Source organism: Amblyomma americanum, chromosome 2 (genome assembly GCF_052857255.1).
Source record: "Amblyomma americanum isolate KBUSLIRL-KWMA chromosome 2, ASM5285725v1, whole genome shotgun sequence".
Taxonomy (NCBI): domain Eukaryota; kingdom Metazoa; phylum Arthropoda; class Arachnida; order Ixodida; family Ixodidae; genus Amblyomma; species Amblyomma americanum.
Genome location: NC_135498.1, coordinates 220801619 through 220826328, shown reverse-complemented (window position 1 = coordinate 220826328; position 24710 = coordinate 220801619).

The window sequence follows — 24710 nt, the reverse complement described above, 5'->3', positions numbered from 1 at the left end:
CTATCATTGCAGCATCAATTGCGCAGCCAGTATCCGTCGGTGTTGGAAGCAACCGTCGGCAAGGAAGGCAGCCAGCGTGTCGACGACAATACGCCGGTGACGTCACGTCCACCAGGGAAGCGCCTGCTGAAAAAAGGGCCGCGTTTTCACCGAGGAATCACTTGGCAGCAGCAATTAAGGGCAGCCTGACGAGACCATCTAAATCTTGTCCGCTATCATTGCAGCATCAATTGCGCGGCCAGTATCCGTCGGTGTTGGAAGCAACCGTCGCCAAGGAAGGCAGCCAGCGTGTCGACGACAATACGCCGGTGACGTCACGTCCACCAGGGAAGCGCCTGCTGCAAAAAGGGCGGCGTTTTCACCGAGGAATCACTTGGCAGCAGATATTAAGGGCAGCCTGACGAGACCATCTAAATCTTGTCCGCTATCATTGCAGCATCAATTGCGCAGCCAGTATCCGTCGGTGTTGGAAGCAACCGTCGGCAAGGAAGGCAGCCAACGTGTCGACAATACGCCGGTGACGTCACGTCCACCAGGGAAGCGCCTGCTGCAAAAAGGGCCGCGTTTTCACCGAGGAATCACTTGGCAGCAGCAATTAAGGGCAGCCCGACGAGACCATCTAAATCTTGTCCGCTATCATTGCAGCATCAATTGCGCGGCCAGTATCCGTCGGTGTTGGAAGCAACCGTCGGCAAGGAAGGCAGCCAGCGTGTCGACGACAATACGCCGGTGACGTCACGTCCACCAGGGAAGCGCCTGCTGCAAAAAGGGCCGCGTTTTCACCGAGGAATCACTTGGCAGCAACAATTAAGGGCAGCCTGACGAGACCATCTAAATCTTGTCCGCTATCATTGCAGCATCAATTGCGCGGCCAGTATCCGTCGGTGTTGGAAGCAACCGTCGGCAGGGAAGGCAGCCAGCGTGTCGACGACAATACGCCGGTGACGTCACGCCCACCAGGGAAGCGCCTGCTGCAAAAAGGGCCGCGTTTTCACCGAGGAATCACTTGCAGCAGCAGTTAAGGGCAGCCTGACGAGACCATCTAAATCTTGTCCGCTATCATTGCAGCATCAATTGCGCGGCCAGTATCCGTCGGTGTTGGAAGCAACGGTCGGCAAGGAAGGCAGCCAGCGTGTCGACGACAATACGCCGGTGACGTCACGTCCACCAGCGAAGCGCCTGCTGCAAAAAGGGCCGCGTTTTCACCGAGGAATCACTTGGCAGCAGCAATTAAGGGCAGCCTGACGAGACCATCTAAATCTTGTCCGCTATCATTGCAGCATCAATTGCGCAGCCAGTATCCGTCGGTGTTGGAAGCAACCGTCGGCAAGGAAGGCAGCCAGCATGTCGACGACAATACGCCGGTGACGTCACGTCCACCAGGGAAGCGCCTGCTGCAAAAAGGGCCGCGTTTTCACCGAGGAATCACTTGGCAGCAGCAATTAAGGGCAGCCTGACGAGACCATTTAAATCTTGTCCGCTATCATTGCAGCATCAATTGCGCGGCCAGTATCCGTCGGTGTTGGAAGCAACCGTCGGCAGGGAAGGCAGCCAGCGTGTCGACAATACGCCGGTGACGTCACGTCCACCAGGGAAGCACCTGCTGCAAAAAGGGCCGCGTTTTCACCGAGGAATCACTTGGCAGCAGCAATTAAGGGCAGCCTGACGAGACCATCTAAATCTTGTCAGCTATCATTGCAGCATCAATTGCGCGGCCAGTATCTGTCGGTGTTGGAAGCAACCGTTGGCAAGGAAGGCAGCCAGCGTGTCGACAAAATACGCCGGTGACGTCACGTCCACCAGGGAAGCGCCTGCTGCAAAAAGGGCCGCGTTTTCACCGAGGAATCACTTGGCAGCAGCAATTAAGGGCAGCCTGACGAGACCATCTAAATCTTGTCCGCTATCATTGCAGCGTCAATTGCGCGGCCAGTATCCGTCGGTGTTGGAAGCAACCGTCGGCAGGGAAGGCAGCCAGCGTGTCGACGACAATACGCCGGTGACGTCACGCCCACCAGGGAAGCGCCTGCTGCAAAAAGGGCCGCGTTTTCACCGAGGAATCACTTGGCAGCAGCAATTTAGGGTAGCCTGACGAGACCATCTAAATCTCGTCCGCTATCATTGCAGCGTCAATTGCGCGGCCAGTATCCGTCGGTGTTGGGAGGAACCGTAGGCAAAGAAGGCAGCCAGCGTGTCGACGACAATACGCCGGTGACGTCACGCCCACCAGGGAAGCGCCTGCTGCAAAAAGGGCCGCGTTTTCACCGAGGAATCACTTGGCAGCAGCAATTAAGGGCACCTGACGAGACCATCTAAATCTTGTCAGCTATCATTGCAGCATCAATTGCGCGGCCAGTATCCGTCGGTGTTGGGAGCAACCGTCGGCAAGGAAGGCAGCCAGCGTGTCGACGACAATACGCCGGTGACGTCACGTCCACCAGGGAAGCGCCTGCTGCAAAAAGGGCCGCGTTTTCACCGAGGAATCACTTGGCAGCAGCAATTAAGGGCAGCCTGAAGAGACCATCTAAATCTTGTCAGCTATCATTGCAGCATCAATTGCGCGGCCAGTATCCGTCGGTGTTGGGAGCAACCGTCGGCAAGGAAGGCAGCCAGCGTGTCGACGACAATACGCCGGGGACGTCACGTCCACCAGGGAAGCGCCTGCTGCAAAAAGGGCCGCGTTTTCACCGAGGAATCACTTGGCAGCAGCAATTAAGGGCAGCCTGACGAGATAATCTAAATCTTGTAAGCTATCATTGCAGCATCAATTGCGCGGCCAGTATCCGTCGGTGTTGGGAGCAACCGTCGGCAAGGAAGGCAGCCAACGTGTCGACGACAATACGCCGGTGACGTCACGTCCACCAGGGAAGCGCCTGCTGAAAAAAGGGCCGCGTTTTCACCGAGGAATCACTTGGCAGCAGCAATTAAGGGCAGCCTGACGAGACCATCTAAATCTTGTCAGTTATCATTGCAGCGTCAATTGGGCGGCCAGTATCCGTCGGTGTTGGGAGCAACCGTCGGCAAGGAAGGCAGACAGCGTGTCGACGACAATACGCCGGTGACGTCACGCCCACCAGGGAAGCGCCTGCTGCAAAAAGGGCCGCGTTTTCACCGAGGAATCACTTGGCAGCAGTAAATTAAGGGCAGCCTGACGAGACCATCTAAATCTTGTCCGCTATCATTGCAGCGTCAATTGCGCGGCCAGTATCCGTCGGTGTTGGAAGCAGCCGTCTGCAGGGAAGGCAGCCAGCGTGTCGACGACAATACACCGGTGACGTCACGTCCACCAGGGAAGCGCCTGCTGCAAAAAGTGCCGCGTTTTCACCGAGGAATCACTTGGCAGCAGCAATTAAGGGTAGCGTGACGAGACCATCTAAATCTTGTCCGCTATCATTGCAGCGTCAATTGCGCGGCCAGTATTCGTCGGTGTTGGAAGCAACCGTCGGCAAGGAAGGCAGCCAGCGTGTCGACGACAATACGCCGGTGACGTCACGCCCACTAGCGAAGCGCCTGCTGCAAAAAGGGCCGCGTTTTCACCGTGGAATCACTTGGCAGCAGCAATTAAGGGCAGCCTGACGAGACCATCTAAATCTTGCCCGCTATCATTGCAGTATCAATTGCGCGGCCAGTATCCGTCGGTGTTGGGAGCAACCGTCGGCAAGGAAGGCAGCCAGCGTGTCGACGACAATACGCCGGTGACGTCACGCCCACCAGGGAAGCGCCTGCTGCAAAAAGGGCCGCGTTTTCACAGAGGAATCACTTGGCAGCAGCAATTAAGGGCAGCCCAACGAGACCATCTAATCTTGTCCGCTATCATTGCAGCATCAATTGCGCGGCCAGTATCCGTCGGTGTTGGCAGCAACCGTCGGCAAGGAAGGCAGCCAGCGTGTCGACGACAATACGCCGGTGACGTCACGTCCACCAGGGAAGCGCCTGCTGCAAAAAGGGCCGCGTTTTCACCGAGGAATCACTTGGCAGCAGCAATTAAGGGCAGCCTGACGAGACCATCTAAATCTTGTCCGCTATCATTGCAGCATCAATTGCGCAGCCAGTATCCGTCGGTGTTGGAAGCAACCGTCGGCAAGGAAGGCAGCCAGCGTGTCGACGACAATACGCCGGTGACGTCACGTCCACCAGGGAAGCGCCTGCTGAAAAAAGGGCCGCGTTTTCACCGAGGAATCACTTGGCAGCAGCAATAAAGGGCAGCCTGACGAGACCATCTAAATCTTGTCCGCTATCATTGCAGCATCAATTGCGCGGCCAGTATCCGTCGATGTTGGAAGCAACCGTCGGCAAGGAAGGCAGCAAGCGTGTCGACGACAATACGCCGGTGACGTCACGTCCACCAGGGAAGCGCCTGCTGCAAAAAAGGCCACGTTTTCACCGAGGAATCACTTGGCAGCAGCAATTAAGGGCAGCCTGACGAGACCATCTAAATCTTGTCCGCTATCATTGCAGCATCAATTGCGCAGCCAGTATCCGTCGGTGTTGGAAGCAACCGTCGGCAAGGAAGGCAGCCAGCGTGTCGTCGACAATACGCCGGTGACGTCAGGTCCACCAGGGAAGCGCCTGCTGAAAAAAGGGCCGCGTTTTCACCGAGGAATCACTTGGCAGCAGCAATTAAGGGCAGCCTGACGAGACCATCTAAATCTTGTCCGCTATCATTGCAGCATCAATTGCGCGGCCAGTATCCGTCGGTGCTGGAAGCAACCTTCGGCAAGGAAGGCAGCCAGCGTGTCGACGACAATACGCCGGTGACGTCACGTCCACCAGGAAGCGCCTGCCGCAAAAAGGGCCGCGTTTTCACCGAGGAATCACTTGGCAGCAGCAATTAAGGGCAGCCTGACGAGACCATCTAAATCTTGTCCGCTATCATTGCAGCATCAATTGCGCAGCCAGTTTACGTCGGTGTTGGAAGCAACCGTCGGCAAGGAAGGCAGCCAGCGTGTCGACAATACGCCGGTGACGTCACGTCCACCAGGGAAGCGCCTGCTGCAAAAAGGGCCGCGTTCTCACCGAGGAATCACTTGGCAGCAGCAATTAAGGCAGCCTGACGAGACCATCTAAATCTTGTCCGCTATCATTGCAGCATCAATTGCGCAGCCAGTATCCGTCGGTGTTGGAAGCAACCGTCGGCAAGGAAGGCAGCCAGCGTGTCGACGACAATACGCCGGTGACGTCACGTCCACCAGGGAAGCGCCTGCTGAAAAAAGGGCCGCGTTTTCACCGAGGAATCACTTGGCAGCAGCAATTAAGGGCAGCCTGACGAGACCATCTAAATCTTGTCCGCTATCATTGCAGCATCAATTGCGCGGCCAGTATCCGTCGATGTTGGAAGTAACCGTCGGCAAGGAAGGCAGCAAGCGTGTCGACGACAATACGCCGGTGACGTCACGTCCACCAGGGAAGCGCCTGCTGCAAGAAAGGCCGCGTTTTCACCGAGGAATCACTTGGCAGCAGCAATTAAGGGCAGCCTGACGAGACCATCTAAATCTTGTCCGCTATCATTGCAGCATCAATTGCGCAGCCAGTATCCGTCGGTGTTGGAAGCAACCGTCGGCAAGGAAGGCAGCCAGCGTGTCGACGACAATACGCCGGTGACGTCAGGTCCACCAGGGAAGCGCCTGCTGAAAAAAGGGCCGCGTTTTCACCGAGGAATCACTTGGCAGCAGCAATTAAGGGCAGCCTGACGAGACCATCTAAATCTTGTCCGCTATCATTGCAGCATCAATTGCGCGGCCAGTATCCGTCGGTGCTGGAAGCAACCTTCGGCAAGGAAGGCAGCCAGCGTGTCGACGACAATACGCCGGTGACGTCACGTCCACCAGGAAGCGCCTGCTGCAAAAAGGGCCGCGTTTTCACCGAGGAATCACTTGGCAGCAACAATTAAGGGCAGCCAGACGAGACCATCTAAATCTTGTCCGCTATCATTGCAGCATCAATTGCGCGGCCAGTATCCGTCGGTGTTGGAAGCAACCGTCGGCAGGGAAGGCAGCCAGCGTGTCGACGACAATACGCCGGTGACGTCACGCCCACCAGGGAAGCGCCTGCTGCAAAAAGGGCCGCGTTTTCACCGAGGAATCACTTGGCAGCAGCAGTTAAGGGCAGCCTGACGAGACCATCTAAATCTTGTCCGCTATCATTGCAGCATCAATTGCGCGGCCAGTATCCGTCGGTGTTGGAAGCAACCGTCGGCAAGGAAGGCAGCCAGCGTGTCGACGACAATACGCCGGTGACGTCACGTCCACCAGCGAAGCGCCTGCTGCAAAATGGGCCGCGTTTTCACCGAGGAATCACTTGGCAGCAGCAATTAAGGGCAGCCTGACGAGACCATCTAAATCTTGTCCGCTATCATTGCAGCATCAATTGCGCAGCCAGTATCCGTCGGTGTTGGAAGCAACCGTCGGCAAGGAAGGCAGCCAGCATGTCGACGACAATACGCCGGTGACGTCACGTCCACCAGGGAAGCGCCTGCTGCAAAAAGGGCCGCGTTTTCACCGAGGAATCACTTGGCAGCAGCAATTAAGGGCAGCCTGACGAGACTATCTAAATCTTGTCCGCTATCATTGCAGCATCAATTGCGCGGCCAGTATCCGTCGGTGTTGGAAGCAACCGTCGGCAGGGAAGGCAGCCAGCGTGTCGACAATACGCCGGTGACGTCACGTCCACCAGGGAAGCGCCTGCTGCAAAAAAGGCCGCGTTTTCACCGAGGAATCACTTGGCAGCAGCAATTAAGGGCAGCCTGACGAGACCATCTAAATCTTGTCAGCTATCATTGCAGCATCATGTGCGCGGCCAGTATCTGTCGGTGTTGGAAGCAACCGTTGGCAAGGAAGGCAGCCAGCGTGTCGACGACAATACGCCGGTGACGTCACGTCCACCAGGGAAGCGCCTGCTGCAAAAAGGGCCGCGTTTTCACCGAGGAATCACTTGGCAGCAGCAATTAAGGGCAGCCTGACGAGACCATCCAAATCTTGTCCGCTATCATTGCAGCGTCAATTGCGCGGCCAGTATCCGTCGGTGTTGGAAGCAACCGTCGGCAGGGAAGGCAGCCAGCGTGTCGACGATAATGCGCCGGTGACGTCACGCCCACCAGGGAAGCGCCTGCTGCAAAAAGGGCCGCGTTTTCACCGAGGAATCACTTGGCAGCTGCAATTAAGGGCAGCCTGACGAGACCATCCAAATCTTGTCCGCTATCATTGCAGCGTCAATTGCGCGGCCAGTATCCGTCGGTGTTGGAAGCAACCGTCGGCAGGGAAGGCAGCCAGCGTGTCGACGATAATGCGCCGGTGACGTCACGCCCACCAGGGAAGCGCCTGCTGCAAAAAGGGCCGCGTTTTCACCGAGGAATCACTTGGCAGCTGCAATTAAGGGCAGCCTGACGAGACCATCTAAATCTTGTCCGCTATCATTGCAGCGTCAATTGCGCGGCCAGTATCCGTCGGTGTTGGAAGCAACCGTCGGCAGGGCAGGCAGCCAGCGTGTCGACGACAATACGCCGGTGACGTCACTTCACTTCACTTCACTTCACTTTAATACCTTAAAAACCCTCGTTAGAGGGTATTACATAAGGGGTGGGGCACACAGAAATGAAAAACAGAAAGACTAAACAGATAAGTTGAAAGTTATACAAATATAAGATTATCACTAAGCAAGTACACGCGTGATTTCTTCGATGAACAATGATTGGCATGTGATAGCAGCAAGTTCACGGGGAAGGCCGTTCCAGTCTTTCGCGGTCCGGGGGAAGAATGATGAAGAAAATGTAGTGGTGCGGGCGCGAGGTCGTGACACTTGCTGCTGATGGCCGGTGCGGAGGGAGATGCGTGGTGGTGGTGCGCAGATGTAGGGTTCCTGTCGTAGCTCAGAGTAAAAAAACTTGTGAAACAAACATAAACTAGCAATGTAGCGGCGATGAGCAAGGGTAGGTAGGCTGGACTGTGATTTGAGGGATGATATGCTGATATCAAAAGAATACGATGAATGAATGAATCTAGTTGCTCGGTTTTGAACTGCTTCAATTGAATTACAGAGATATGCTTGCTTTGGAGACCAGATGGGAGATGCGTATTCTAGTTTTGATCGGACTAATGATTTGTATGCGAGGAGCTTGACATGCTGAGGTGCAGAGCGTAGGTGACGCTTTAAGAATCCTAGTGTTCTGTTGGCGGATGATATGATGTTTGAAATATGCGTATTCCATGTAAGATCATGACAAATATGAACACCAAGGTATTTGTATGATTGGACAAGATCGAGAGGAACGTTAGATATGCTGTATTGGAACAGAAGAGGGTAACGACGACGATGGAACGACATATATTTGCATTTACTTGTGTTAAGTGTCATTAGCCATTCACTACACCAGTCTTGTACATGAGTTAAATTATTTTGAAGGGATTGTTGGTCAAAGGTGTTAGTGACTGTTTTGTAAATAACACAATCATCAGCAAACATCCGAATATGGCAATCTAATTTCTCAGGTAGGTCGTTAATATAAATTAGAAACAAGAGTGGCCCAAGGACGGATCCTTGGGGCACGCCTGAGGAGACTGGTAGGAGGTCAGACATTTGGTTATTGACAACGACTGATTGGAAGCGGTGAGTTAAGAATTCTTTTATCCATGCTAGTATGTCGGGATGCAAGTTTAGGCGAGAGAGTTTCAGAAATAAGTGGTTATGAGGTACCTTGTCAAATGCTTTAGCGAAGTCGAGAAAAATTGCGTCAGTTTGGAGGTTAGCATCAAGATTGGCATGCAAGTCATGAACGTAAAGTGCTAGTTGACTTTCACATGAGTATCCTTTGCGAAATCCGTGCTGCGATGGGTGAAAAAAGTTATTTGAATCCAGAAAATGCATTGTTAAAGAATAAATGACGTGTTCCATGAGTTTACATGGTATGCTGGTGAGTGATATGGGTCGGTAATTAAGTGGTGAATCTTTGTTACCCGACTTGTGGACCGGAACGACCTTCCCCACTTTCCAGTCATGGGGTATGACACCTGTAGAAAGAGACTGTGAGAACAGCAGGCATAAAAATTTGGCAGAAGTATGGTTAACGTTTTTTAGTACCTTGGTGTTGATTTCGTCAAAGCCGGCAGATGATGACAGTTTTAGTTTATCTATGAGACATGATATGCCGGCCTCAGAGAAAGTAACGGCTGGCATTAATCTTCTTTGGTCATTTGCTGTCATGAGGGGGGGCGGTTCCTGTTCATGAGTGAATACAGATGCGAAGGCAGAATTAAATATGTTAGCACACTCGACATCAGAAACAGCACGCCCGGAATCATCAGTTAAGGTAATAGTGCGTATAGATTGCGGATTTAAAAGCTGCCAGAATTTAGTCGGGTTATCTTTAAGTATGTTGGGAAGGTCAGTATGATAAAATGAGCGTTTAGCGTTTTTTACTGCGACCAGGTATGTCTTTTCGGCAGCGTAATATTTTTCCCATGCGTAGTTATTTCCAGTCTGTTTAGCACTGCGGAACAAGCGTTTCTTTTTGTTTTCTAGTCTTCCTAGAGCCTTGGTAAACCATGGTTTCTGTTTGGTTGCGCGGAAGCTGCATTTGGGAACATATTTGTTAGTAAGTTCGTTGATTTTATGAATAAACATCAACCAATTTTCGTGGATGGTTTGTTCCGGGAAAGAGTGCTGAAAAGATGGGAAATAAGCTTCCAACGCCCTGTTTATAGCCTCATAGTTACCTTTGTTATAAAGGGTGATTGTTTTTTTGGAAGTTTCTTTTATTGTTGGAGTGAAGGTAAAAGACGCATGGATGACTTTGTGATCACTAATTTCCCGGAGATAAGTAATGGAGTTGAGGCATTCGGGGTGGCTAGATAGTATAAGGTCAAGAATGTTTGCGGTGTCTCCGGCGATGCGTGTAGGCTGGGTTACTAATTGAGTAAGATTAAAATTTAAGCACACATCCACAAACTCCTGTGATTCATGCTGTCTAAAAATAGGCTGATGAGGGTTATTCCAATCTATGTCAGGATAGTTAAAATCTCCAAAAAGAAGCACGTGTGCATTAGGGTGTTTTGTTGTAAGTTGGTTCAGAATGTTGTGCAGCTTTCGAGGGAATTCGGGGTTATTGTGGGGGGGCCTATAGCAAACACCAATTAGTATAGACACTGGCGTGGCGCGACAAAGCAGCCATAATATTTCGAGGTCAGATTGGATGTTAATGTGGGAACACTGTAGTTGATTGCTGGTAGCGATAAGGACGCCTCCTCCTCGGGGGACTTTGCGATCGGCACGGAAAAGGTTAAAATTAGGTAAGTTGCACAGAACTTCAGTGTCGCCCACATTATCGGTCAGCCAAGTCTCTGTCAGCACAAGCAGGTTAGAGCCTGTTGAAGATACAAGGCTGGATACACTATCGCACTTTGAAAGCAGACTGCGTATATTAGTATAGATAACCGAAAAAGAAATATTCTGTCGAGGGGAGGTATGGCGTGGATTAGATAAGTGACGATTGTGCGGTGAGCGCTATGCTATTTCTTTCACCATTTCGGTGGCAGCATCAAAAGTGTAGCGTTTTTTGCCGAGAAATAGGGTCTTGTACCGCAAAGAAAACGGTCCGGTTTCTGCTCTTGCAAATGCGACAAGATGTTTGCGGGCTTTTTGAACAGAGCGGGTAAAATCTTCTCCAATGCTATAGTTCGTGTCCTTCAGCATAGGACCTTTGGAAAGGATAGTTTCTTTGGTTTTGAAGGAGACGAATTTTGCTATAATTGGCCGTTGGCGGTCCTCGTTATGGCGTCCCAAGCGATGGGCACGCTCTATCTGACTGGGCTCTAAGGTTAACTTTAACTTATTCTGACAGTGCTTAATTATTATTTCTTCAGATTCGATGAATGATTCGCGGGGATTGGAGTCTGGAAGGCCATAGAATATCAGGTTGTTGCGGCGTGATCTGTTTTCTGTGTCGTCTATTCGGGCCTCAAGGTTAGTAACAAGAGCTGCCGTCCCGGCGGCAATGGAATTGACGGATTCTAGATCAGATTTTAGGGTAGCAATGTCCTGAAAGAGGCTTTCCAGGTCTGCTAGGCGTTTGCTCAGGTCGGAAATGGTTTGGTCGACAGAACGCATCTGACCTTTAAGGTCCTGTACATCCGCGATTATTTGGCCTTGACCGACTGACAACTTCTTGAGTTCAGCAAGAACACTATCAAGTTTGTCCGGACCAGGGTTCATCTCAACATCTCCGGACAAAAGAAGAAGATATTTTACAACAGAAAAGCATTCACCAGCAATAGAAATGCAACACTGCAGGCTCGGAAGCTGTACCAGGCAACGGTCACTACATTTTTTAGAAAAGAGGCAGTATGATGGACTAACCTGCGTAGCGAAAACCAGTGGATGAGGAGGCTGCGACATGGCACAGCTACCGAGCCCACAGAGCGCGGGCGGAAGGCGGTGCTCTTTATATGTTGACAGGGTCGATGTTGTCGCTGGCGGTTGCGCTTGCCATCCGATGTCGAGGGTCCAGGAAGGGGGCGCTCTTTTCACCGATGCATCTGCGCTGCTCAAACTGAATGGTCCGTTGTACCCGACGCAGACCGGCCGCTCTGGGTCCGGTAGAACAAGCCACGAAGTGTCGAAGATGGCTGGGAAGATGTAGGCAAAGGCAGGCGCGAGCACCTGCATGGTGAAGACAAGTGGGTTATGCAAACGTGTTGTGGCACAGCCACCGAGCCCACAGGGTGCGGTGGATGGTCGCTGCTCCTTCATAGATGGCACGGTGAGTGTTGATGCTGACGATGGGGCCTCCCAGTCTGCGCTGAGTGTCAAGTTGGCTTGAATCGGCGGGTTGGTAGTTGCTGCGCACAATTTCCTTCCGTCAGCCGCGCCGCGCAACGGCGCACGCTCAATCGCGGTCGCCCAGGTAGCGCAAAAGACAGCATTGAGCATGAGCCAGATGATCGAGGGCGAGTGCACCTGCATGGCGAAGACAAGTGGGTTATGCAAACGTGTTGTGGCACAGCCACCGAGCCCACCGAGCCCACGTCCACCAGGGAAGCGCCTGCTGCAAAAAGGGCCGCGTTTTCACCGAGGAATCACTTGGCAGCAGCAATTAAGGGCAGCCTGACAAGACCATCTAAGTCTTGTCCGCTATCATTGCAGCGTCAATTGCGCGGCCAGTATCCGTCAGTGTTGGGAGCAACCGTCGGTAAGGAAGGCAGCCAGCGTGTCGACGACAATACGCCGGTGACGTCACGTCAACCAGGGAAGCGCCTGTTGCAAAAAGGGCCGCGTTTTCACCGAGGAATCACTTGGCAGCAGCAATTAAGGGCAGCCTGACGAGACCATCTAAATCTTGTCCGCTATCATTGCAGCATCAATTGCGCAGCCAGTATCCGTCGGTGTTGGAAGCAACCGTCGGCAAGGAAGGCAGCCAGCGTGTCGACGACAATACGCCGGTGACGTCACGCCCACCAGGGAAGCGCCTGCTGCAAAAAGGGCCGCGTTTTCACCGAGGAATCACTTGGCAGCAGCAATTAAGGGCAGCCTGACGAGACCATCTAAATCTTGTCCGCTATCATTGCAGCATCAATTGCGCGGCCAGTATCCGTCGGTGTTGGAAGCAACCGTTGGCAAGGAAGGCAGCCAGCGTGTCGACGACAATACGCCGGTGACGTCACGTCCACCAGGGAAGCGCCTGCTGCAAAAAGGGCCGCGTTTTCACCGAGGAATCACTTGGCAGCAGCAATTAAGGGCAGCCTGACGAGACCATCTAAATCTCGTCCGCTATCATTGCAGCGTCAATTGCGCGGCCAGTATCCGTCGGTGTTGGGAGCAACCGTAGGCAAGGAAGGCAGCAAGCGTGTCGACGACAATATGCCGGTGACGTCACGCCCACCAGGGAAGCGCCTGCTGCAAAAAGGGCCGCGTTTTCACCGAGGAATCACTTGGCAGCTGCAATTAAGGGCAGCCTGACGAGACCATCTAAATCTTGTCCGCTATCATTGCAGCGTCAATTGCGCGGCCAGTATCCGTCGGTGTTGGAAGCAACCGTCGGCAGGGCAGGCAGCCAGCGTGTCGACGACAATACGCCGGTGACGTCACGTCCACCAGGGAAGCGCCTGCTGCAAAAAGGGCCGCGTTTTCACCGAGGAATCACTTGGCAGCAGCAATTAAGGGCAGCCTGACAAGACCATCTAAATCTTGTCCGCTATCATTGCAGCGTCAATTGCGCGGCCAGTATCCGTCAGTGTTGGGAGCAACCGTCAGCAAGGAAGGCAGCCAGCGTGTCGACAATACGCCGGTGACGTCACGTCCACCAGGGAAGCGCCTGCTGCAAAAAGGGCCGCGTTTTCACCGAGGAATCACTTGGCAGCAGCAATTAAGGGCAGCCTGACGAGACCATCTAAATCTTGCCCGCTATCATTGCAGCATCAATTGCGCGGCCCGTATCCGTCGGTGTTGGGAGCAACCGTCGGCAAGGAAGGCAGCCAGCGTGTCGACGACAATACGCCGGTGACGTCACGCCCACCAGGGAAGCGCCTGCTGCAAAAAGGGCCGCGTTTTCACCGAGGAATCACTTGGCAGCAGCAATTAAGGGCAGCCCGACGAGACCATCTAAATCTTGTCCGCTATCATTGCAGCATCAATTGCGCGGCCAGTATCCGTCGGTGTTGGAAGCAACCGTCGGCAAGGAAGGCAGCCAGCGTGTCGACGACAATACGCCGGTGACGTCACGTCCACCAGGGAAGCGCCTGCTGCAAAAAGGGCCGCGTTTTCACCGAGGAATCACTTAAGCAGCAGCAATTAAGGGCAGCCTGACGAGACCATCTAAATCTTGTCCGCTATCATTGCAGCATCAATTGCGCAGCCAGTATCCGTCGGTGTTGGAAGCAACCGTCGGCAAGGAAGGCAGCCAGCGTGTCGACGACAATACGCCGGTGACGTCACGTCCACCAGGGAAGCGCCTGCTGAAAAAAGGGCCGCGTTTTCACCGAGGAATCACTTGGCAGCAGCAATTAAGGGCAGCCTGACGAGACCATCTAAATCTTGTCCGCTATCATTGCAGCATCAATTGCGCGGCCAGTATCCGTCGGTGTTGGAAGCAACCGTCGCCAAGGAAGGCAGCCAGCGTGTCGACGACAATACGCCGGTGACGTCACGTCCACCAGGGAAGCGCCTGCTGCAAAAAGGGCGGCGTTTTCACCGAGGAATCACTTGGCAGCAGATATTAAGGGCAGCCTGACGAGACCATCTAAATCTTGTCCGCTATCATTGCAGCATCAATTGCGCAGCCAGTATCCGTCGGTGTTGGAAGCAACCGTCGGCAAGGAAGGCAGCCAACGTGTCGACAATACGCCGGTGACGTCACGTCCACCAGGGAAGCGCCTGCTGCAAAAAGGGCCGCGTTTTCACCGAGGAATCACTTGGCAGCAGCAATTAAGGGCAGCCCGACGAGACCATCTAAATCTTGTCCGCTATCATTGCAGCATCAATTGCGCGGCCAGTATCCGTCGGTGTTGGAAGCAACCGTCGGCAAGGAAGGCAGCCAGCGTGTCGACGACAATACGCCGGTGACGTCACGTCCAACAGGGAAGCGCCTGCTGCAAAAAGGGCCGCGTTTTCACCGAGGAATCACTTGGCAGCAACAATTAAGGGCAGCCTGACGAGACCATCTAAATCTTGTCCGCTATCATTGCAGCATCAATTGCGCGGCCAGTATCCGTCGGTGTTGGAAGCAACCGTCGGCAGGGAAGGCAGCCAGCGTGTCGACGACAATACGCCGGTGACGTCACGCCCACCAGGGAAGCGCCTGCTGCAAAAAGGGCCGCGTTTTCACCGAGGAATCACTTGCAGCAGCAGTTAAGGGCAGCCTGACGAGACCATCTAAATCTTGTCCGCTATCATTGCAGCATCAATTGCGCGGCCAGTATCCGTCGGTGTTGGAAGCAACGGTCGGCAAGGAAGGCAGCCAGCGTGTCGACGACAATACGCCGGTGACGTCACGTCCACCAGCGAAGCGCCTGCTGCAAAAAGGGCCGCGTTTTCACCGAGGAATCACTTGGCAGCAGCAATTAAGGGCAGCCTGACGAGACCATCTAAATCTTGTCCGCTATCATTGCAGCATCAATTGCGCAGCCAGTATCCGTCGGTGTTGGAAGCAACCGTCGGCAAGGAAGGCAGCCAGCATGTCGACGACAATACGCCGGTGACGTCACGTCCACCAGGGAAGCGCCTGCTGCAAAAAGGGCCGCGTTTTCACCGAGGAATCACTTGGCAGCAGCAATTAAGGGCAGCCTGACGAGACCATCTAAATCTTGTCCGCTATCATTGCAGCATCAATTGCGCGGCCAGTATCCGTCGGTGTTGGAAGCAACCGTCGGCAGGGAAGGCAGCCAGCGTGTCGACAATACGCCGGTGACGTCACGTCCACCAGGGAAGCACCTGCTGCAAAAAGGGCCGCGTTTTCACCGAGGAATCACTTGGCAGCAGCAATTAAGGGCAGCCTGACGAGACCATCTAAATCTTGTCAGCTATCATTGCAGCATCAATTGCGCGGCCAGTATCTGTCGGTGTTGGAAGCAACCGTTGGCAAGGAAGGCAGCCAGCGTGTCGACAAAATACGCCGGTGACGTCACGTCCACCAGGGAAGCGCCTGCTGCAAAAAGGGCCGCGTTTTCACCGAGGAATCACTTGGCAGCAGCAATTAAGGGCAGCCTGACGAGACCATCTAAATCTTGTCCGCTATCATTGCAGCGTCAATTGCGCGGCCAGTATCCGTCGGTGTTGGAAGCAACCGTCGGCAGGGAAGGCAGCCAGCGTGTCGACGACAATACGCCGGTGACGTCACGCCCACCAGGGAAGCGCCTGCTGCAAAAAGGGCCGCGTTTTCACCGAGGAATCACTTGGCAGCAGCAATTTAGGGTAGCCTGACGAGACCATCTAAATCTCGTCCGCTATCATTGCAGCGTCAATTGCGCGGCCAGTATCCGTCGGTGTTGGGAGGAACCGTAGGCAAAGAAGGCAGCCAGCGTGTCGACGACAATACGCCGGTGACGTCACGCCCACCAGGGAAGCGCCTGCTGCAAAAAGGGCCGCGTTTTCACCGAGGAATCACTTGGCAGCAGCAATTAAGGGCACCTGACGAGACCATCTAAATCTTGTCAGCTATCATTGCAGCATCAATTGCGCGGCCAGTATCCGTCGGTGTTGGGAGCAACCGTCGGCAAGGAAGGCAGCCAGCGTGTCGACGACAATACGCCGGTGACGTCACGTCCACCAGGGAAGCGCCTGCTGCAAAAAGGGCCGCGTTTTCACCGAGGAATCACTTGGCAGCAGCAATTAAGGGCAGCCTGAAGAGACCATCTAAATCTTGTCAGCTATCATTGCAGCATCAATTGCGCGGCCAGTATCCGTCGGTGTTGGGAGCAACCGTCGGCAAGGAAGGCAGCCAGCGTGTCGACGACAATACGCCGGGGACGTCACGTCCACCAGGGAAGCGCCTGCTGCAAAAAGGGCCGCGTTTTCACCGAGGAATCACTTGGCAGCAGCAATTAAGGGCAGCCTGACGAGATAATCTAAATCTTGTAAGCTATCATTGCAGCATCAATTGCGCGGCCAGTATCCGTCGGTGTTGGGAGCAACCGTCGGCAAGGAAGGCAGCCAACGTGTCGACGACAATACGCCGGTGACGTCACGTCCACCAGGGAAGCGCCTGCTGAAAAAAGGGCCGCGTTTTCACCGAGGAATCACTTGGCAGCAGCAATTAAGGGCAGCCTGACGAGACCATCTAAATCTTGTCAGTTATCATTGCAGCATCAATTGCGCGGCCAGTATCCGTCGGTGTTGGGAGCAACCGTCGGCAAGGAAGGCAGCCAACGTGTCGACGACAATACGCCGGTGACGTCACGTCCACCAGGGAAGCGCCTGCTGAAAAAAGGGCCGCGTTTTCACCGAGGAATCACTTGGCAGCAGCAATTAAGGGCAGCCTGACGAGACCATCTAAATCTTGTCAGTTATCATTGCAGCGTCAATTGGGCGGCCAGTATCCGTCGGTGTTGGGAGCAACCGTCGGCAAGGAAGGCAGACAGCGTGTCGACGACAATACGCCGGTGACGTCACGCCCACCAGGGAAGCGCCTGCTGCAAAAAGGGCCGCGTTTTCACCGAGGAATCACTTGGCAGCAGTAAATTAAGGGCAGCCTGACGAGACCATCTAAATCTTGTCCGCTATCATTGCAGCGTCAATTGCGCGGCCAGTATCCGTCGGTGTTGGAAGCAGCCGTCTGCAGGGAAGGCAGCCAGCGTGTCGACGACAATACACCGGTGACGTCACGTCCACCAGGGAAGCGCCTGCTGCAAAAAGTGCCGCGTTTTCACCGAGGAATCACTTGGCAGCAGCAATTAAGGGTAGCGTGACGAGACCATCTAAATCTTGTCCGCTATCATTGCAGCGTCAATTGCGCGGCCAGTATTCGTCGGTGTTGGAAGCAACCGTCGGCAAGGAAGGCAGCCAGCGTGTCGACGACAATACGCCGGTGACGTCACGCCCACTAGCGAAGCGCCTGCTGCAAAAAGGGCCGCGTTTTCACCGAGGAATCACTTGGCAGCAGCAATTAAGGGCAGCCTGACGAGACCATCTAAATCTTGCCCGCTATCATTGCAGTATCAATTGCGCGGCCAGTATCCGTCGGTGTTGGGAGCAACCGTCGGCAAGGAAGGCAGCCAGCGTGTCGACGACAATACGCCGGTGACGTCACGCCCACCAGGGAAGCGCCTGCTGCAAAAAGGGCCGCGTTTTCACAGAGGAATCACTTGGCAGCAGCAATTAAGGGCAGCCCAACGAGACCATCTAAATCTTGTCCGCTATCATTGCAGCATCAATTGCGCGGCCAGTATCCGTCGGTGTTGGAAGCAACCGTCGGCAGGGAAGGCAGCCAGCGTGTCGACAATACGCCGGTGACGTCACGTCCACCAGGGAAGCACCTGCTGCAAAAAGGGCCGCGTTTTCACCGAGGAATCACTTGGCAGCAGCAATTAAGGGCAGCCCGACGAGACCATCTAAATCTTGTCCGCTATCATTGCAGCATCAATTGCGCGGCCAGTATCCGTCGGTGTTGGAAGCAACCGTCGGCAAGGAAGGCAGCCAGCGTGTCGACGACAATACGCCGGTGACGTCACGTCCACCAGGGAAGCGCCTGCTGCAAAAAGGGCCGCGTTTTCACCGAGGAATCACTTGGCAGCAACAATTAAGGGCAGCCTGACGAGACCATCTAAATCTTGTCCGCTATCATTGCAGCATCAATTGCGCGGCCAGTATCCGTCGGTGTTGGAAGCAACCGTCGGCAGGGAAGGCAGCCAGCGTGTCGACGACAATACGCCGGTGACGTCACGCCCACCAGGGAAGCGCCTGCTGCAAAAAGGGCCGCGTTTTCACCGAGGAATCACTTGCAGCAGCAGTTAAGGGCAGCCTGACGAGACCATCTAAATCTTGTCCGCTATCATTGCAGCATCAATTGCGCGGCCAGTATCCGTCGGTGTTGGAAGCAACGGTCGGCAAGGAAGGCAGCCAGCGTGTCGACGACAATACGCCGGTGACGTCACGCCCACCAGGGAAGCGCCTGCTGCAAAAAGGGCCGCGTTTTCACCGAGGAATCACTTGCAGCAGCAGTTAAGGGCAGCCTGACGAGACCATCTAAATCTTGTCCGCTATCATTGCAGCATCAATTGCGCGGCCAGTATCCGTCGGTGTTGGAAGCAACGGTCGGCAAGGAAGGCAGCCAGCGTGTCGACGACAATACGCCGGTGACGTCACGTCCACCAGCGAAGCGCCTGCTGCAAAAAGGGCCGCGTTTTCACCGAGGAATCACTTGGCAGCAGCAATTAAGGGCAGCCTGACGAGACCATCTAAATCTTGTCCGCTATCATTGCAGCATCAATTGCGCAGCCAGTATCCGTCGGTGTTGGAAGCAACCGTCGGCAAGGAAGGCAGCCAGCATGTCGACGACAATACGCCGGTGACGTCACGTCCACCAGGGAAGCGCCTGCTGCAAAAAGGGCCGCGTTTTCACCGAGGAATCACTTGGCAGCAGCAATTAAGGGCAGCCTGACGAGACCATCTAAATCTTGTCCGCTATCATTGCAGCATCAATTGCGCGGCCAGTATCCGTCGGTGTTGGAAGCAACCGTCGGCAGGGAAGGCAGCCAGCGTGTCGACAATACGCCGGTGACGTCACGTCCACCAGGGAAGCACCTGCTGCAAAAAGGGCCGCGTTTTCACCGAGGAATCACTTGGCAGCAGCAATTAAGGGCAGCCTGACGAGACCATCTAAATCTTGTCAGCTATCATTGCAGCATCAATTGCGCGGCCAGTATCTGTCGGTGTTGGAAGCAACCGTTGGCAAGGAAGGCAGCCAGCGTGTCGACAAAATACGCCGGTGACGTCACGTCCACCAGGGAAGCGCCTGCTGCAAAAAGGGCCGCGTTTTCACCGAGGAATCACTTGGCAGCAGCAATTAAGGGCAGCCTGACGAGACCATCTAAATCTTGTCCGCTATCATTGCAGCGTCAATTGCGCGGCCAGTATCCGTCGGTGTTGGAAGCAACCGTCGGCAGGGAAGGCAGCCAGCGTGTCGACGACAATACGCCGGTGACGTCACGCCCACCAGGGAAGCGCCTGCTGCAAAAAGGGCCGCGTTTTCACCGAGGAATCACTTGGCAGCAGCAATTTAGGGTAGCCTGACGAGACCATCTAAATCTCGTCCGCTATCATTGCAGCGTCAATTGCGCGGCCAGTATCCGTCGGTGTTGGGAGGAACCGTAGGCAAAGAAGGCAGCCAGCGTGTCGACGACAATACGCCGGTGACGTCACGCCCACCAGGGAAGCGCCTGCTGCAAAAAGGGCCGCGTTTTCACCGAGGAATCACTTGGCAGCAGCAATTAAGGGCACCTGACGAGACCATCTAAATCTTGTCAGCTATCATTGCAGCATCAATTGCGCGGCCAGTATCCGTCGGTGTTGGGAGCAACCGTCGGCAAGGAAGGCAGCCAGCGTGTCGACGACAATACGCCGGTGACGTCACGTCCACCAGGGAAGCGCCTGCTGCAAAAAGGGCCGCGTTTTCACCGAGGAATCACTTGGCAGCAGCAATTAAGGGCAGCCTGAAGAGACCATCTAAATCTTGTCAGCTATCATTGCAGCATCAATTGCGCGGCCAGTATCCGTCGGTGTTGGGAGCAACCGTCGGCAAGGAAGGCAGCCAGCGTGTCGACGACAATACGCCGGGGACGTCACGTCCACCAGGGAAGCGCCTGCTGCAAAAAGGGCCGCGTTTTCACCGAGGAATCACTTGGCAGCAGCAATTAAGGGCAGCCTGACGAGATAATCTAAATCTTGTAAGCTATCATTGCAGCATCAATTGCGCGGCCAGTATCCGTCGGTGTTGGGAGCAACCGTCGGCAAGGAAGGCAGCCAACGTGTCGACGACAATACGCCGGTGACGTCACGTCCACCAGGGAAGCGCCTGCTGAAAAAAGGGCCGCGTTTTCACCGAGGAATCACTTGGCAGCAGCAATTAAGGGCAGCCTGACGAGACCATCTAAATCTTGTCAGTTATCATTGCAGCATCAATTGCGCGGCCAGTATCCGTCGGTGTTGGGAGCAACCGTCGGCAAGGAAGGCAGCCAACGTGTCGACGACAATACGCCGGTGACGTCACGTCCACCAGGGAAGCGCCTGCTGAAAAAAGGGCCGCGTTTTCACCGAGGAATCACTTGGCAGCAGCAATTAAGGGCAGCCTGACGAGACCATCTAAATCTTGTCAGTTATCATTGCAGCGTCAATTGGGCGGCCAGTATCCGTCGGTGTTGGGAGCAACCGTCGGCAAGGAAGGCAGACAGCGTGTCGACGACAATACGCCGGTGACGTCACGCCCACCAGGGAAGCGCCTGCTGCAAAAAGGGCCGCGTTTTCACCGAGGAATCACTTGGCAGCAGTAAATTAAGGGCAGCCTGACGAGACCATCTAAATCTTGTCCGCTATCATTGCAGCGTCAATTGCGCGGCCAGTATCCGTCGGTGTTGGAAGCAGCCGTCTGCAGGGAAGGCAGCCAGCGTGTCGACGACAATACACCGGTGACGTCACGTCCACCAGGGAAGCGCCTGCTGCAAAAAGTGCCGCGTTTTCACCGAGGAATCACTTGGCAGCAGCAATTAAGGGTAGCGTGACGAGACCATCTAAATCTTGTCCGCTATCATTGCAGCGTCAATTGCGCGGCCAGTATTCGTCGGTGTTGGAAGCAACCGTCGGCAAGGAAGGCAGCCAGCGTGTCGACGACAATACGCCGGTGACGTCACGCCCACTAGCGAAGCGCCTGCTGCAAAAAGGGCCGCGTTTTCACCGAGGAATCACTTGGCAGCAGCAATTAAGGGCAGCCTGACGAGACCATCTAAATCTTGCCCGCTATCATTGCAGTATCAATTGCGCGGCCAGTATCCGTCGGTGTTGGGAGCAACCGTCGGCAAGGAAGGCAGCCAGCGTGTCGACGACAATACGCCGGTGACGTCACGCCCACCAGGGAAGCGCCTGCTGCAAAAAGGGCCGCGTTTTCACAGAGGAATCACTTGGCAGCAGCAATTAAGGGCAGCCCAACGAGACCATCTAAATCTTGTCCGCTATCATTGCAGCATCAATTGCGCGGCCAGTATCCGTCGGTGTTGGAAGCAACCGTCGGCAAGGAAGGCAGCCAGCGTGTCGACGACAATACGCCGGTGACGTCACGTCCACCAGGGAAGCGCCTGCTGCAAAAAGGGCCGCGTTTTCACCGAGGAATCACTTGGCAGCAGCAATTAAGGGCAGCCTGACGAGACCATCTAAATCTTGTCCGCTATCATTGCAGCATCAATTGCGCAGCCAGTATCCGTCGGTGTTGGAAGCAACCGTCGGCAAGGAAGGCAGCCAGCGTGTCGACGACAATACGCCGGTGACGTCACGTCCACCAGGGAAGCGCCTGCTGAAAAAAGGGCCGCGTTTTCACCGAGGAATCACTTGGCAGCAGCAATAAAGGGCAGCCTGACGAGACCATCTAAATCTTGTCCGCTATCATTGCAGCATCAATTGCGCGGCCAGTATCCGTCGATGTTGGAAGCAACCGTCGGCAAGGAAGGCAGCAAGCGTGTCGACGACAATACGCCGGTGACGTCACGTCCACCAGGGAAGCGCCTGCTGCAAAAAAGGCCACGTTTTCACCGAGGAATCACTTGGCAGCAGCAATTAAGGGCAGCCTGACGAGACCATCTAAATCTTCTCCGCTATCATTGCAGCATCAATTGCGCAGCCAGTATCCGTCGGTGTTGGAAGCAACCGTCGGCAAGGAAGGCAGCCAGCGTGTCGTCGACAATACGCCGGTGACGTCAGGTCCACCAGGGAAGCGCCTGGTGAAAAAAGGGCCGCGTTTTCACCGAGGAATCACTTGGCAGCAGCAATTAAGGGCAGCCTGACGAGACCATCTAAATCTTGTCCGCTATCATTGCAGCATCAATTGCGCGGCCAGTATCCGTCGGTGCTGGAAGCAACCTTCGGCAAGGAAGGCAGCCAGCGTGTCGACGACAATACGCCGGTGACGTCACGTCCACCAGGGAAGCGCCTGCTGCAAAAAGGGCCGCGTTTTCACCGAGGAATCACTTGGCAGCAGCAATTAAGGGCAGCCTGACGAGACCATCTAAATCTTGTCCGCTATCATTGCAGCATCAATTGCGCAGCCAGTTTACGTCGGTGTTGGAAGCAACCGTCGGCAAGGAAGGCAGCCAGCGTGTCGACAATACGCCGGTGACGTCACGTCCACCAGGGAAGCGCCTGCTGCAAAAAGGGCCGCGTTTTCACCGAGGAATCACTTGGCAGCAGCAATTAAGGGCAGCCTGACGAGACCATCTAAATCTTGTCCGCTATCATTGCAGCATCAATTGCGCAGCCAGTATCCGTCGGTGTTGGAAGCAACCGTCGGCAAGGAAGGCAGCCAGCGTGTCGACGACAATACGCCGGTGACGTCACGTCCACCAGGGAAGCGCCTGCTGAAAAAAGGGCCGCGTTTTCACCGAGGAATCACTTGGCAGCAGCAATTAAGGGCAGCCTGACGAGACCATCTAAATCTTGTCCGCTATCATTGCAGCATCAATTGCGCGGCCAGTATCCGTCGATGTTGGAAGTAACCGTCGGCAAGGAAGGCAGCAAGCGTGTCGACGACAATACGCCGGTGACGTCACGTCCACCAGGGAAGCGCCTGCTGCAAAAAAGGCCGCGTTTTCACCGAGGAATCACTTGGCAGCAGCAATTAAGGGCAGCCTGACGAGACCATCTAAATCTTGTCCGCTATCATTGCAGCATCAATTGCGCAGCCAGTATCCGTCGGTGTTGGAAGCAACCGTCGGCAAGGAAGGCAGCCAGCGTGTCGACGACAATACGCCGGTGACGTCAGGTCCACCAGGGAAGCGCCTGCTGAAAAAAGGGCCGCGTTTTCACCGAGGAATCACTTGGCAGCAGCAATTAAGGGCAGCCTGACGAGACCATCTAAATCTTGTCCGCTATCATTGCAGCATCAATTGCGCGGCCAGTATCCGTCGGTGCTGGAAGCAACCTTCGGCAAGGAAGGCAGCCAGCGTGTCGACGACAATACGCCGGTGACGTCACGTCCACCAGGGAAGCGCCTGCTGCAAAAAGGGCCGCGTTTTCACCGAGGAATCACTTGGCAGCAACAATTAAGGGCAGCCTGACGAGACCATCTAAATCTTGTCCGCTATCATTGCAGCATCAATTGCGCGGCCAGTATCCGTCGGTGTTGGAAGCAACCGTCGGCAAGGAAGGCAGACAGCGTGTCGACGACAATACGCCGGTGACGTCACGCCCACCAGGGAAGCGCCTGCTGCAAAAAGGGCCGCGTTTTCACCGAGGAATCACTTGGCAGCAGCAGTTAAGGGCAGCCTGACGAGACCATCTAAATCTTGTCCGCTATCATTGCAGCATCAATTGCGCAGCCAGTATCCGTCGGTGTTGGAAGCAACCGTCGGCAAGGAAGGCAGCCAGCGTGTCGTCGACAATACGCCGGTGACGTCAGGTCCACCAGGGAAGCGCCTGCTGAAAAAAGGGCCGCGTTTTCACCGAGGAATCACTTGGCAGCAGCAATTAAGGGCAGCCTGACGAGACCATCTAAATCTTGTCCGCTATCATTGCAGCATCAATTGCGCGGCCAGTATCCGTCGGTGCTGGAAGCAACCTTCGGCAAGGAAGGCAGCCAGCGTGTCGACGACAATACGCCGGTGACGTCACGTCCACCAGGGAAGCGCCTGCTGCAAAAAGGGCCGCGTTTTCACCGAGGAATCACTTGGCAGCAGCAATTAAGGGCAGCCTGACGAGACCATCTAAATCTTGTCCGCTATCATTGCAGCATCAATTGCGCAGCCAGTTTACGTCGGTGTTGGAAGCAACCGTCGGCAAGGAAGGCAGCCAGCGTGTCGACAATACGCCGGTGACGTCACGTCCACCAGGGAAGCGCCTGCTGCAAAAAGGGCCGCGTTTTCACCGAGGAATCACTTGGCAGCAGCAATTAAGGGCAGCCTGACGAGACCATCTAAATCTTGTCCGCTATCATTGCAGCATCAATTGCGCAGCCAGTATCCGTCGGTGTTGGAAGCAACCGTCGGCAAGGAAGGCAGCCAGCGTGTCGACGACAATACGCCGGTGACGTCACGTCC